Source organism: Sander lucioperca, chromosome 11 (genome assembly GCF_008315115.2).
Source record: "Sander lucioperca isolate FBNREF2018 chromosome 11, SLUC_FBN_1.2, whole genome shotgun sequence".
Taxonomy (NCBI): domain Eukaryota; kingdom Metazoa; phylum Chordata; class Actinopteri; order Perciformes; family Percidae; genus Sander; species Sander lucioperca.
The window spans coordinates 36,549,043-36,565,086 of NC_050183.1; the positions used below are offsets into that span (position 1 = coordinate 36,549,043).

At 41.1% G+C, this 16,044-nt stretch overlaps 1 long non-coding RNA gene across 2 annotated transcripts in view; it reads left to right on the forward strand.

Annotated features, from left to right (window-relative positions):
- Positions 1–16,044, forward strand: part of LOC116063399 — a 45,579-nt gene that overhangs the window by 2,457 nt on the left and 27,078 nt on the right. Inside the window, exons 1-2 of one of the 2 annotated variants that reach the window (XR_004108262.2) lie at positions 2,729–3,094; positions 13,318–13,453. This is a non-coding gene — a long non-coding RNA (uncharacterized LOC116063399). Of the gene's footprint in view, positions 1–2,728; positions 3,095–13,317; positions 13,454–16,044 lie in introns of those variants that run through there. The other variant, XR_004898714.1, reaches the window with a different exon arrangement.

A 16,044-nucleotide genomic window follows, 5' to 3' on the forward strand; every position in this document is an offset into this window, starting at 1 on the left:
AACATCAATGATTAGAGTCTTTGAGGAATTTGTTTAGGCTCTACTCCTGTATTCCTGTGCCATTACTTTCATAAATAGAAACGCTCTCCTGCTGAAGCCATAAAAACACAAGCAAATAAAAGACACAACAATTCCTCCTCTATGTTTATAAATCTAAAACACCCCATACTATTATTACACATTCTATGATTTTACAGCTCTGAGAGCGACTATCACTGATTATACATTATACCCAGCTGTTTTAATCATATGTTGATGACTAGATGACACTGTGTAGGCCTACTCTCACAGACTTACTTCTCCATGTCCGTCGTTATTTCAAGGTGAATCACATTTTGTTTTTCCAGCAACGTTGTACAATTAGAATGATTTCTTTTATTCTGCATCTTGGGCCTATAACGGATTATTTTTCGATAATATCTACTTATGTAGGGACATAGATTACGATGAAATATTCATTTTATACCCCTCACTATCATTAGGCTATACACTCATTATCGCTTGAGATGTTTCTAATTTATCAGCATGTCTTTTAGTTTGAAAAGGCCTGTCACTTCCTGCATCAGATACTCCAACACTTTATCTGCAAAGTCGGAGAGTTTTAGTATATCCAACAGCATCAATGTAGATGCTGTGTTTCTGTAATAGTGTTGTTATGATGTTTGATGCCGTTTAATGGAGATGTGTTGTTGTGGATTGTGGATTTAGGACAGTCAGACCTACACAGGCCTGAGCCTCAGTGCTGCCTTTCAGCCAATAGGTGTCGCTGTTACTCGATGTTTACGCAGGCATTCTTGTCTTAGCTTTCGGCGATGTGGAGTGTCTAGAGGACACTGAATATGTTGCCGTTACATCCCATAATATGCTTTGTATAGTGATTCAGAAAAGTTTTGTTAGCTCAGCTCATCCTACTTCCCAGAGCTGTTTGAATGTGCAGGGCAATATATAACCTTATTTATTAATTTCATGTGTGAGACTGGCTTCTACACCAACTAATCGTGAAGACTGTAGGCCTAATATTGTTGTATTATACCGGTAAAAAAAAAAAAAAAAAGTGATATAAAAATATATAAAAATAATAATAATAATAATAAAAATAATAAGGTTTTCTTAGCTTTAAAACGTTGAATTAAAGAAAGTAGAATAAAGAAAAACTGTGTGTACATTTAATCTTGGATGGTCTGTTAGGTTTCATTTTTGCAATCATTATTTGCACCAAAAAATCTTTTCTGACTTCGAAGTGATGAAGAATAATGTTCCTTACATAAATATTATCATGGTCTAGTTTTCGCTAAATTCTGACTTCTGCTAAATTGACATCTGGTGACACACACACACACACACACACACACACACACACACACACACACACACACACACACACACACACACACACACACACACACACAATGCACACACTGATGTATTTATTTGGAAATTCAAAATGCCTTTAGAGAGAAATTTATTTGTATTTCTTAAAAAAAAAAAAAACCAATGCAACAAAATAATCTGCCTATGCAGCAGTGTCAGCGCTAGTGAAGTAGACTTAAACTGTTGAGAGCCCACGAACGAGCGAGCCTGTACCGTGGATCCCACACACAGGCGCATTGGATAACATATTTGGAATAACCAATCCCGGCGCCTGACGTCAGCACGTAAACAATTACGCTCATTTCGAGGGCTAGTTTTGTTGCACGCGGCGGCGACTCTCCTCTGTGTTCACGTGCACTCAATCTGTAGTTCTGATTTTATTGACTTAATTCAGTAGTTTTCACTCTGTTCATGGTTGACATTTGGCACATGAATGTCCACCGTGCGCTCCGTTACGCAAAGAAAGGAAGCAGACGTCGCACCACGTACAAGCAACGTGACCTGCAGGAGCTCCGGGGAAGCATCTGCTTCTCCTGGCGCTGCTGAGGCTGCGGCAACAGCATCACTCTCCGCTGCTGCGTGCTGCGCTTCGATCGTCCCCATCTCTCACAAATCGTTTTTCTTTTACGCACTTTCCCCTTCTCCTCTGCAGCCTGCTCAGAAACGTAAGGACACTACAGTCTTTAAATCTACAGTCGTTTCGGCTGTTGACTCAGGTGCTTCAAGTCTAGCAAGGTGCAGGTTTGGAGATCACTGTTCAGTCGAGGTCTCTCTCCTGCCGGCTTCACTGCCCCAAAACTGACTCTCTGCCCGTTGCCATCGGGACCTCAGTGTGCAGCTGACAGGGGGAGGATGGAGTGTGCTGGGGATGAGGAGTGTAGGTATCTTCTATGGCACATTTGTGACCAACACCCTCTGCCACTCAGATGTGCTTTTACATTCCGTGACGTCGAGCGAAAGCTTTTTTCATGCCTTCTTCCCTCCACTCGAAAGATCCCAGCATTTTGGGGTCTGCTGGATCTGTCTCCTAAAGGTCCTCAGTGGTGCCTTCCTGCACCCTTTCCCGAACCGATGTGCAGCCACAGAGGCTGCAGCCGTGAGCTGCACGTCGCTCACCACGTCTATCAAATGCTGCCAGTGCTGGGTGCAACTAAAGAGGGAGACGCGTCCTTCAAACCGAACAATGGACACCAACTCACAATGGTCAATGCATAAGCGGTGCGAAATGTGTTTTGGTTTTTGGTACACGTCGTCCATAGCAGCCGGTGTCTGTCTGTGTGTGTGTGTGTGTGTGTGTGTGTGTGTGTGTGTGTGTGTGTGTGTGTGTGTGTGTGTGAGCGAGAGAGAGAGAGAGAGAGAGGGGGGGGGGGGAGAGAGAGGAGGGGACCAGCTACGCAACGCAGCAGCTCCGCACGCACACTGTCATCCGAGGAGATGTTGGGATGCAGGAGTAGATGCTGGCAGCAGTATCGCCTCGGCCTCGGGTTGTCTCTGGTCACTGAAGCAAAAGTAATGGCAGTGTTTTAAAAAAAAAAAAAAAACACTTCTGTGGGTTGGATCAACTCATTGTGCAGGTTTAATCTCAGTCAGTGAAGGCGTGCAACGTTTGGGTTTCTCCCTGGAATTCTGGCTCTTACACTTGAGAGATGCTGGTACAAACTCGCGTTAAAATACTGAATGGACTTGAACCGGAGGTGCGGGATTTATTCAAAGTTTATGGCTTGTAAGTATGACTTTTGAATGTTTAATTTGTGGATTTATGATTTGAACATTTAGGCTATTAGAAAGGTGCATGCTGGGCTATTTGCTACAGGCCTATGATAATTATATTATTATTAATAATATAAAGTAGTAGTAAAATAAGTCATAAGGCATTACAAAAATAATGTAAAATTAATAATATAACATTATATTAACAATATGGTTAAAGTGAAACAGAAAATGTCACTTTCTTATAAAGTGAAGCCTGAAGTAATGAGTGTCAGCAGGCTGTTCCATCCCATATTAGCGGGAGCATCCATTGAGCGGTGATGAGGCGGGCTGAGTGGCCCCAGAGCTGGCGTTTATAAAGCAAACAGTTGTGTGATTGTTAGCAGAGCCTGGGAAAATGTCCCCTTGGCTGGGAGGTGGAGGGACTTGACGCCAGAGCCTCTTGTTAAGAAGACTTGTGAGCTCCCAGACAGCATTGTGATGCTAATGAGCACCAGCACGTTGTTGAACTTGATGTTGACTTTTTTTCTTTCTCTCTTTGGGCGATTTTTTTTTTTGGTCTTTTTTTTTTTTCTTTCTTTCTTTTTTCTTTTTTTTTCTTTTTTTTTTTGGTCACTTGTTTGTGGGACAATCTTCTCCGGAGCTACAGTGTGAAATTAATGAATCAGGCCCTTGCAGTTTACTACGATAGAGAGCCATCAAATTCTTTGAAACACAAAAAGTCACTTTTATTCGCCTTTTGGTGTTAACGTTTATTTCGTCAACCCTGTTCTAAAGGGAGAGATAAGACACTTATGGGAGTGTTTTTGATTGAGTTACATTTCCATATCTTTTTCCCCCCCAAAAACTCAAAATTAATAGTGACCCTACGTCAAATGATTGCATATTTAGGCCTGAATACCAGATATTTTGTATTATATTTAACGGTAATATTTTAATAGAGAAATATGTTGTCATTATAATAGTTAAATTTAATTGAATAGCAAAATAAATGTAGCAGATTTTTTTAAAGACATAATTAAGATACACTTTCTTTTTTTCTTTCTTTCTCTCTTTCTTTCTTTCTTTCTTTCTTTCTTTCTTTCTATAGTGCAACAGGTGTAGGCCTACTCTAAACTGAATTACCAGCACTGGACTATTAGCCTCCTATTTCATTTCCACTTTCTCATGCCACATAACATCAGATATACAACAGCGGCTCTATATTCATTCTAAGGTGATTGAGCCGTTTCATGAGATTCAACTTAAATTAACTTGAGTCCACACAGTTTCGCTATAAACATAATAACTTAAATCAACGCAGCAATTAATATCATCAGATGTAAAATTCTAATGATATACATCTGATATTTAGATATAATGTTATTAGAGTTAAATCGTGTTTATTCTTCTGATCATATTCTTCTGATCATATCATATATATGCCACCGAGGAAAAGAAAAAAATATCGCAATCAATGTTTTTGCTTATTGAAGTCTGTTGAGATCTGTTGAGATCATCATTCTCAGTCTCATTTATTTCATTCTTTCATTAATAAAAACGGGAAACAGTCACATTAGGTAATCGGTTTCTGTTGAATGCTGAGGTGGGACTCCGATCAGAATATGACAAATATTTGTTCACGTTTGATACGGTTACTCAGTTTTAATTTTTAAAAATGTATATTATTACATTTGATTATATCCTACTAGGTTTGTATCTCTGCTTAAAAACCCCAAACTATTTCAGCGTTTTCCTTTTTCACCTTTCGATTTCAAAACAGAGCCGTGACTCATTTTCATTCGTTTCAGCACCATGGACAGTGACTGTAATTTTCACTTGAGGTGCTGAACTCGAGTCTCTACAGTTTTTTTTAAATACAGTACATAGTTTTCATACATTTAAAATGAAAGCATGTTTTCCAATTATGCTTTAGTCACTGCTCGTGCATCTTATCTCTTTTCAGATTTTGTTTTGAAGTTTTGCTAAGACGGAAAGAAAGAAAGAATCCTTTCTTTCCCGACGTGAATCACGCGTGTTTGACAAACAGCATAAACAAAAGAATATGGCAGGTGAATTCATCATTGGGTATCTGACGTTTGATTTTGATTTTTGAGATTTCTAAGACAAATATGAGCAAGGAAGAAGACCGTGACCACGATACGCACAGACTGTAATAGAATAGAGAATAGAATAGAAAACTCTTAGTCAGTATGTTCAGCTCGTGCACACCTTACTGTCAGGACGTGACGTAGTCAGGGGGCGTGTTCAGAAGAATTCACGTGAGGCTGATGAAAGGCAGAGCTGAGAGTCAATCAGTTTTAATGTGGATACAGTACACACACACACACACACACACACACACACACACACACACACACACACACACACACACACACACACCTTAAAAAAACTCTACTTCTCTTTCTACTTAATTTAAACGCATTTGAACTGCTTTAGCTAGTCAGTCTTATTTACAGTAGTAGGCTATGGCATGCATTGGAAGTTGAGATCATTTGAAAAAGTGAGATTTCTGTCCTGTAGCCTATTTTTAGATTCTCAAACAAGGGTGGACTGCAGGTAGCCTTGGTAATTATGATATTATTGAGGATGGGGTTCTTATTTTGAAAAGATGAAAAATATTTCCTATGTGTCTGCTATTAAGAAAGCCTATGATCATCTCCTATTTTTTTTTTATCCTGAAATATTTCCTCCGCATAGGACACGGCTTTATTCGCAGGCCTACAGAAAACTGGCTGATTAAAATTCAAATAGAAACAGGACACACACACACACACACACACACACACACACAGTAATATGCACACATAATGAGGTATGATAAGAGGCTCGTTATTTCGCGTCTGAAATAAGGAGCATCTATAATTCTAAATAAAATTCATAATTTTTTAATACAATTTTAGCATACAGTGTGAATTATATAGGACTCCATTTAACATGTACAGCTAAAGGCGATACGCTAACACAGCATAGGCTTCTAATACAGTAATATCGCTGTGATGTAGTCCAAATGAGAGTGCCGTCATGCTTCAGTCAGTCTTTGCATTGTTTCCATTAGACTCTCTGAAGTTGCTAATTAAAACATAAATGTGGCTCAAATGTTTTTAGACTCGTTTTAGCCAATACGGAAAATACAGAAATATATAAAATAATGAATAAAAATATTCTTTTTTTCTTGTAAAAGAAAATTAAGATGATTTAGACTTTTACTAAAAAGTGTACATTATACTCCGAACCCTAACCATTGTAGTGCTCTGTGCTGTAACCTTTAAGTTGCTATAGGCCTACGTTGCTCAGTACTCTGCTTGCTCAGTGTTTCTTTATGGGAACAAACTTTCTGTCCTTATTTACACAGACAGGTTGGGGCTGAAAGACGGATGTTCATTGTCAACAAATCCTTAGACGTGGCCAGTTGGGTGATGCATTGCCCAAGGCCTATCCATTCAGGGGACTGTGCACACTGTTGCACTCTGTACCTCTATTTAGGACAACGCTGTTATGGTCATAATTGATTCGAATGTTGTTAATGCGTGTGTGCACTTTTGGTGGTGATTGAAACATGGTGCATGCTGCATTCTCTAAGTGGATGTTTTCTAGCGGATCATAGAAATATGAAAGGATTCCTCATTTTGTTTGAGGAGCTCTGGAGACCCCCTCGGTGCATTTTAGAAGGCTCCTAGGACCCCATATTGAGATCCAAAGACCGTTTTTACTGCTTATGATAGTGGATAAGTTTGATAGCATTTAGAAACTTGTATCATGATAGCAACTCGTCTTTCTGAATCTCCCAGTGTCTATGTAGTTTTTAGCTTGTGTTTTTCTCCGTCTGTCTGTTACGTCCACCCCATATCTCTGGTGCTCACCCATGTGTGTGTGCCAATGAGCATGCCTAATTCCGTGCGACTCCCCTGGCAGTCTGACCCCGAGGCCCCCCGGGCGGCCCTCCGCCTCCTGCGCCCCACATCTGACACTCTGATAGCCGAGGCGCTTTCTCATTTTCTCTCATTTTCGCTTCTTCGGCCCCTGCTGCAGTGTTTTTTTTTACAGCCCGGAATATACGTTATTCTTCGATTATTCCTCTAAGCATTCGCATGCATACACCGATGGTGGGGCGCTGTGCGTAAAATGGGCTTTGTCTTCGCATATGTGCCGGCATCCCACATGGTCGAAGACAGGGAGCATCACGGCTGGAGAGAGCCGGGGAGAGACGCTCCCATCCCGGATTGAGTCTAGAAGAATATCTCGGCCGCAGCAAGGCGTTGTGGATTTTAATAATTTAGTCTCATTTATTAAGAAGCACACATAACTGTCCGATTATGGAAACTGCCGTTTCAAATAGACTATGTAAGTATTCTGTATGTTTATTCTCAATTCAAGGACTTGTTTCGCCGAGGACAGGCTATTTAATATGAAATGCAGCTTCAGCCACATTTAAGAACAATGTAGCCTATTGAAGGAAGACTACAGTGTAGTTTAAATGACCTGCTTTAATTTGCTTTATCTTCTCTATAATATCATGTGAGTTGCACGCTAGTATCCTCTACAGAATGACTTGTGCCAGCAGATATTAGACGTGTTTAGAAAGATGTCAAATGACAGTATTTTATCCTGACGTTTGTCCCGATGCTTATCTGTGATCTGCATTTTTTCTGCAGTGAAATTTAGATTTAAACGCTTAGCATTAGAGCTGTCTCGACGATACATATTTATTGAGCATAATAATAATAACAACCATGTTTTGTGATTACAAAGGATTATATAGGCTAGTTTGCCCCGCTTTACCTGTCAGCATGTCATTAACTAATCCAAAGTACAGAGTGACAGCCAGTGAGGCTGGACTTGTTCCACTAGATCATGCTGTTGACATTTAGCTGGAAGCCCTTGGACTGTGCGCTATATAGGCCTTTTTGTAGTTTGTCATGCTTTCAAACAATTCATGGATTAATTCGCTCAACACGGAAACTATGCTCTGTGCTCTGAAATGGGTCGATGTGAGCTGGCATTTAAAACAACAATAAGATGGTTGTTTGTGAGGGCCTGTGCTGTGATCTTTTAGCGAGACAGTGGAAGTAGCACTGTCTCTTAAATCAGCTGGTGTGTTATCGCCAGCAGCGTAAACTGGACATGATATGGTATAGTTAGTGGGTAAATGTACGCTATATTAAGGTTATTAACGGTGGCATGGAGCCTTCCTGTTACGCATGTTCGTGGATGACAGGTGAATGTGTCATCCTCCTCCTGCAGCTGGATGACTTCACCCTGCAGATGCTCGTCAGGACTCAGGAGGAAGTTCACCGCTGCTTTTAAAGAACAGAAACGATGGCATGAATCATCTCACATTGGTGTAGGCTATAATTAGCCTATAGAAAGGGTTGTTGAAAATGATACACTTTGTAGCGTATTGATGATCATCTCATAGTGAGGGAGGTAATGCTTTACATCATCGCCCATCAGCTCTGAGCTATTCCAAAGCAGTCTTATGCGTAAAGACAATAATAAAACAGGGTATTACCTATAACCAGCTTTGTGCATGCGCGCAGTTATGTGTGTAGGCTATGCGAGATGGAGAGACAGAGAAAGCAGAAGAAGAGGGGGAGAGAGCGAGAGAGAGCGAGAGAGAGAGAGAGAGCGAGAGAGAGAGAGAGAGAGAGAGAGAGAGAGAGAGAGAGAGAGAGAGAGAGAGAGAGAGAGGCGTACGCATGCAGGCGGAATGCAATGGCTCCATGTGACCACAACACAAGCAGCTCCGGCGGCGGCGGGCCCTTTAAGAGACGTGGGTTAGTTTTTCTCTTTGGTTATCTAGCTGTATGAGTTTATGCAATATCATAAAGCTAGAGAACCGAATGTATAAACTAATTCTGCAGTCGTCACGGCGGAACCGGGACCGATGGTGGAGGAGAGGTGCTGCCGGAGCGAATGGATGGATGCAGCCCGCACGGAGGAGGACTGGAAGCCCGCGGCAGCGTCCGTGCATCGCACCGAAAAACGCCTCCTGCTTCCCTTTGGACATATACCGGTGCAGAGGAGAACGCCGCCCCCCTAAAACACGGATTGATAGCGTTTGATTCCTTTCACGGGGGATGCGTGGAGTGACAGTACTGTAGTTAGCAACCAGAGACAGGCTCCATTCATAGAGTGATGATGATGAGGATGAGGATGAGGAGGAGGGCGACTCGGCAGTGGTGCTTCTGCTGTTTCTCTTAACGGAACATACCTGCCTTTTAGTCACAAGATAGCAGCTTAAAAGCAGCATGTTTGGGATGTGTTTCTATTGATTGCGTAGTTAGTTGGATGCTGATAGCCAGAAGGTGAGATGGAACACGGCTTGTAGCTGGAAAAGCACCTGATTGGACGACTCCTGGGAGTCACGTGTTCCACCAGTAGCCCCCATATCCCCATGCTGCTGGCCTACAGTATACTGTCTCTATAATGGAAAGGAGTTTTACCAATCCAAGCTAATGCACTTGTTTGTGTTGTGCCTCTGCTAATGCATGCTGCTGTATTTTGTCTCTAAAAAGTTGATGGTGGTAGCTTTACTGTGCCATGCCAGAGAGGCTCAATGCATACTGTGCCACTGCTGGATGCAGTGAGAAATAATCCCACTATCAGGTGCCTATGGTGGTATGTATGCCTAGGTGGTATGTATGGCTGGTGCTGTACAGCAGGTACAGAAAATATCAGGAGAATGTGTTGTAGGTTATCAAAGTAATGTGTCACAGGTTATGTGGTGGAGAAGAAGACAATATTGTGATTGAGTAAGTGTTTGTCAACGGGATCATTTTACAGTAATCCCTGGATTTAGCTTGATTGATGCGCTTATTAATAGCAGCTTCAGGCCTCATGCACAAAGAGGACAGAACAAACAATGTCTCACACTGCTGAGGAAAAGGCCTGCGGCACGTCAGGGGAACATCATTTACACCTTTGTATGATTTTTTAAAAACAAATGCATTGCAATAGCTATGTTTGCTAAAACGCAGGTTACCAATATGATGATACCAATAAGCACGGCTTTCCATAGCCGATGTACAGCAGCAGGCCAAGCAGAGATTTTGGAAGCAGTAGGGGAGGGCAGGGTCAGCTGGTTAGTCCAGAGACCGGTCTGATTCTGGGCCTGTTTTATAATGCTGTTTGGGCTGCACATTATCTTCTTCTTCCTTCTCTTTATCCGAGTCAGAGAGGAGCTGCTCCTGTCTGGTTCCAGCACTGCCTGAGTGATAGGTTGCACTCTGAAGTGGAGCCTGTTGAATTTCAAACAAGCCAATTATGTGTTAGCTGCTAAAGCTGGATCTGCTGCTCTGCGTGGTGGCTCTGCCCTGCACGGTGGAGAGTGTGTGAGTGTGTAGCAGCACATAGCCTGGTGCTACTGTTAGTAGGCCCCAGTTTACTGCGTCACAGAGCAGGGCAGGTGGAGAAGGAGCTAGCATGGGCCGAGCAAGGAAATGCTTGGCAACATGCTGCTGTACTGTATTTGTTAATACATACTGTGAATATATGCCAATGTCATGTGTGCTGTGTAACAATAGGCTATACACCTCAGTTGACTGTTGTCGTAATTATGACATTAATGGTAATTTCAGTATGAGCTGTGCAGTTATGCTTTTGATAGTTTAATAGAGCGTGGAGCAAAATAGTGTTTTCATCAAGGAAACACTGCAGGGGTGTCAGGATACCCATGTCTCCATTTCAGTGTTACAGGAGCCAGTAAATGTTCTATTGAGGCATTTTTTAATACACAGAATTAAAGCTTGTATTGTTTCAACTGGAATATTCCTTACGTTTTTTCTAGTGACGGTAATTTTGGTACAGGTACAATGATTTCATAAAAGCAGATTCCTGATTTCAGGACTATCCATGTGCAAAATGTGCCCAATATCTTTACAAATGCACGCCCCTTCTGTCCTTTTAAGGGATAATTGTGATATTAAGCTAAAACATTAATTATACAGCACGGTTCCATTTGATTTGACAATGGCGTTTTGTGCTATGACTTACACCAACCGCCACGCCAACAGCACCACCCTCCCAGCTTTCGCCCGGTAGCAGTAGAAATGAATGCATTGCTGAAGGGTAATAAATGGAGGATATGGGGAGAGCCCTTTGAGATTGAAATGCAGTCTGAGAGGCAGACTAGACATCGGTTTTTCCCACATTAATATGTGTCTGTCTGGGCCCTCTTCACCATCAGGATGAGGCCCTCAACACCAGATGGAGCCCAGTCTGGTCTACGTCTAGTCTGCCAACACCTGCCATAAGGCTGCATTACACTTTCCATTGTCTTGCACAGTTTAGTTTCACCAGCTGGGGTTTATTTGCATGCTGTTGTCATAGAGTAATTAACAAACAAATAAAAAAAATAAAAATAAAAAAGTGGTATGGCGAGAGAGGGAATAAATGATGTAGAAGGAATGAGAAGATAAGAAATTAGGAAAGGAGATGTGTTTATGCACTCATGCTGTGCATTTCTCACCAACCTGTCACGTCTGTAGCCTTTCCTGCTGAAGCGTAGATATGTCAGGATGTCCCCCCCCCCGTCCCTCTCTCTTCCTTCACCCCTCTTTCTCTGCACTGTATTGATAACGTTGAATATTTCCATGTTAGGATTGTTGCATTGGCGCGGATGTTGTTTGTTGACAAAGATGTTGGAACAAAGCAGCCATCATGTACACAGCAGAGCCATTGTTGTAGGTCTACAGCCCTGCTGCATTTCCAAGCTACCATCCTGTAGATGTTAACGTGTGTGTGTCACACCTGGCCACTAGATTGCCGAGCTGTTTGTGTACGAGTGTGTGTAAGTGTGTGTGTGCACGTTTTTTTACAGTTGTACATGTGCTGCTCTGCATGTGTTTACATGTGTGCTGCTACACGTTGTCAGTGCCTAGTTTTTTTTGTCTTTACAGAGCACAATAAGCATCACAACATACTGTCAATTACAGAATTGGACTTTATTTACAATGTGCTCGAGACTGGGGTGTGGGACTTGTATTTTCGCAAAAGCTGCGTCTGTAATGTGTTTATGTAGAAAATTACAGAATTTGATTTTGAGTTTTTCCTGGAATGCATTCTCTCATGGGTTTCTTCATTTTATATTTTTTTATAAAAGTGTTGAGTGTGATTTACATTTTTTATTTAAGCTATATAGACGTGCCTGTTATTATTATTATTATTATTATTATTATTATAATTGCTATTGTTATCATATTATTATTATTATTGTTATCGCTATTATTACACTTTGATTCAGATCTGAAACTATTTCTGGCTCATGGTCTATTTGATTCCATATCACCAAAGTCCATATATTCCAGTGTTATCAATTTTCTATTATCATTTTACCTTGAATTGCAATGGCCTATATAAACCTTTTCTCTGAACTTATGAATTCTGGGTTTTGGTAGCCTAGCAACAGCAACCCATGCAATGGCAAGAGAAAAAAAATTGAAAAGCTGACGTGCAGGCTTTAAACCCATAAAGGACATCAGGTTTCAGCGGATGTAATCTTTGAGTATTTTGTGTAATCGCTTGTGAAGTGTGTGTGTGTGTGTGTGTGTGTGTGTGTGTGTGTGTTGAAGAGATTGGTATTGTCATGCATTTACCACTGACCGTTATAAGACAGAAATATGAGAAACTTTCCACACATTAAGTCTAACAATGGTGCATGTTTTATTTTCCAATATAACAATATGCACTCTCTTCATTATTCTATTTGGATACATTACATTTTTTTCTTTTTTACCTCATTATATGTGCAAATGAAATTCATCGTCATTAATTACAGTAGATTTATCTGTTTGACGTTTACTGTTTTCCAGTTTAATTTATACATTTTAATTTTCTTATGTAGTATTAGAAGCCCAGATAATATAAGGAAGTGGTTACCAAAGTATCTATTTTTGCCTTTCTATTTGACAAACAATAAACTAAAACTTGAATCTGACATGTTTAATTTATGATTTCATAATTTATCTTTAAGTCAAAATATCAACGTCTTGTTTGCAGAATGTCAGTTAATACTATGTTATTGATAAATGAAAGATATACGTTGATTTTTAAATCAACACCTACCTCTGTGGTTTCCTATAGAAGATTTCAAGTGTGGCTGAAATGTTTATTGCGGTGACATCCATTTCTGCTCAAAGCACTGTGTAAGAAAAAAATGAAGGTGAATCAGACACTTGACCTGCTGCAGGAATGGACCCTCTCTCTAAACTTAATGCTTTATTTTATTTTTTGCAGGAATCTGTGGAGTGCAGACACACAGAAATACACATCTGCAAGACACCAGGTCAAAGGAGACACGCACCACCTCCTGCTCTAAGGGTCAGAGGTCACAGAGTGGGTCAAAACAGACTTCATCACTCCAAAGTTACCGGTGAGACCTCAAAATAATCTTCCTCTCACACTCACACCAAAACACACACTTGAACTTGAACTATTTATACAGTACTTTCAAATAATTGCACTCAAACTGTTTCGAGGCCTGAAAAGTCACACAGTGTTATTACAAGTATGCATTAAGAAGTCCGGATCTCATCATAACTGATCTCTTCAAAAAAGAGCGTGCCTCTCATTCTTTACATGCGCACTTTCTCCTTTGCTTTCCTCACTCTTTCACTCGCCAGCCTCTCGTCCTCTGCTTTATAACATCTGATCCAATTTGTTAGATTCTACGGTTTTGGCAGATAAGACGCAGGGTGGTCACTTGTGTAATCTATGTTTTAATTCCTTTGTCCATGCTTTTTATCCCTTTAAGGATACATGGGTTTGGGGGAGGGCTTGGCTTGGTGTGTGCACAAGGTGTGCTCATGTGGAAAGACTGCCAGGGTGGCTAAGTCCCTCACTCCTCTAATTCCCTCCCTCTGAACTCCCCCCACAACTACTTACTTTTCTGTCCTCTGCTCTCTGCCCAGGCCTTGTACCCTCAGCCACACATACACCGAGAGAAACATCTCTGTTTTTGGTTTTTTCTTTCTTTTTTTTTTCAAAGATTATTTTTTTGGGCTTTTCCGCCTTTAATGTTTGATAGGACAGCTAGGTGAGAAAGGGGAGAGAGAGGGGGAAGACATGCAGGAAATTGTCACAGGTCGGATTCAAACCCTGGACCTCTACGTCGAGGCATAAACCTCTCAGTATATGTGCGCCTGCTCTACCCACTGAACCAACCCGGCCACTTTGGTTTCTCTTTCTGCATTTTAAGTTTCGCGATGCACCCTCATACCTAATTTCGCTGCAGTTCTCCAGGAATACTGAACACAGACAAAACACGTTTAAGTTAGCTGCTTAAGAAGCCAGTGGCCTAAGTAGTAGTAAGTGAAGTAGCCATATTATAATTTTCACCAAATTTCCTGCCTGATTATTTTGAAGACAAGGTGCTGTTGTATTGTTGGAAAGCAGCATATATTTGACTGTTTGCAGTATTACATATTTACCAACTTATCACAATATATTTTTTGTTATAAACTAGTATCCCCAGAGACCTTTGGCCCCAGCTGTCATCAGTGGTGGAATGTTACTAAGTACATTTACTCAAGTACTGTACTTAAGTATAAATTTGAGTTTTTCTTTTCATGCCACTTTCTACTTCTACTTCACCACATTTCAGAGAGAAATATTGTACTTTTTACTCCACTACATTAATCTGACAGCTTTAGTTACTTTACAAATTAAGAGTTTTGCAGACAAAACACACGTAGTTTATTAAATAGGATGTTTCGTTATAAATTAAACTACCCAACAATATAACGGCCTACAAGTCCAGCTGAAATGATTAGACCATTAAACACTTAGTTGATGTCTGTCCATCAACTAAGTGTTTAATGGTCTAATGGATCTAACTGGATCGTTTCCAGTTTCTAAAATGTGAGGATTTTTCTGCATTGAGTACATTTACTTTTAATACTTTAAGTACATTTTCCTGATGATACTTACCTAAGTAACATTTTCAGTGCAGGACATTTACTTGTAACAGAGTATTTTTACAGTGCAGTATCAGTACTTTTACTTAAGTAAAGGATCTGAATACTTCTTCCACCACAGCCTGTCACAGTTACTCTGCTAACTACAGTACGTGTCAAAACCTTGTAAGCTGTGGGTTTTTATAACAGCACATAATGTTGAAGATGCGGGCTGAAGCTACTGTAGAACCAGGTGACTCGCTCACTTCCCTCTTAGCTTCCCTCTCAGTGTTGAATGACACGACTAAAGATTACCTTCGCTATCCTAACAGCTGCTGTAGCGGGCCATCATGGCCGAGAATGCTGCTCAGCTCGCGCATGTTCAACCTCCAGCGGAGAACAAAGTAGATGGAGTGATGGAGGGAGCGTTGGCAAGGCGAGGTGAGGGAGATGAAGCCCCATCCGCAGATATTGAGGTCCGTCACTGGGGAGAAACAGAAAAAGTGATTTATTTTTTATTTTTATTTCCCTCCAGGGTTAGATGAGCGTTCTGTGACATTGGCCTATTTCTATATCAGCATGCCCCCCCCCCCAGAGAAAGAGTTGCATTTGAGAATCAGACAAGGGAAGATCAGAGGAGATTTCACAGCCTGTGGCTATCCTCCTTCATAGTGTTCGACCACCTCTTAAACCTCCTTCGCTTTGCCTCAACTCGATAAGGGCTGCCGGTCTACTTAGTCAATATCATATCCACAAACTAGATAAATCGATGCAAACAAGCTTCGGTTGGACATGGGCTTTAGAAGTGGAGGCATAGCTACAGGCTAAATTTGACGCAGAGACACATCAATCCAGAAGTGACACTCCTCACATTCTCTTTGTATTCATAACAGCAATTAAGAGCTAGCACGCATGGGTCTGCATTCACGCCTCGTTTTACCCTTACAGGAGCGACGTACAATATGTGCATTTGTTAAAATTTACGTATAGGAAGTGCGGGCCGAAGGATGTGTGATTTCACACATAGCAGTGTTGCTTCACAGCCGAGCACTCTCATGTATATGGAAAG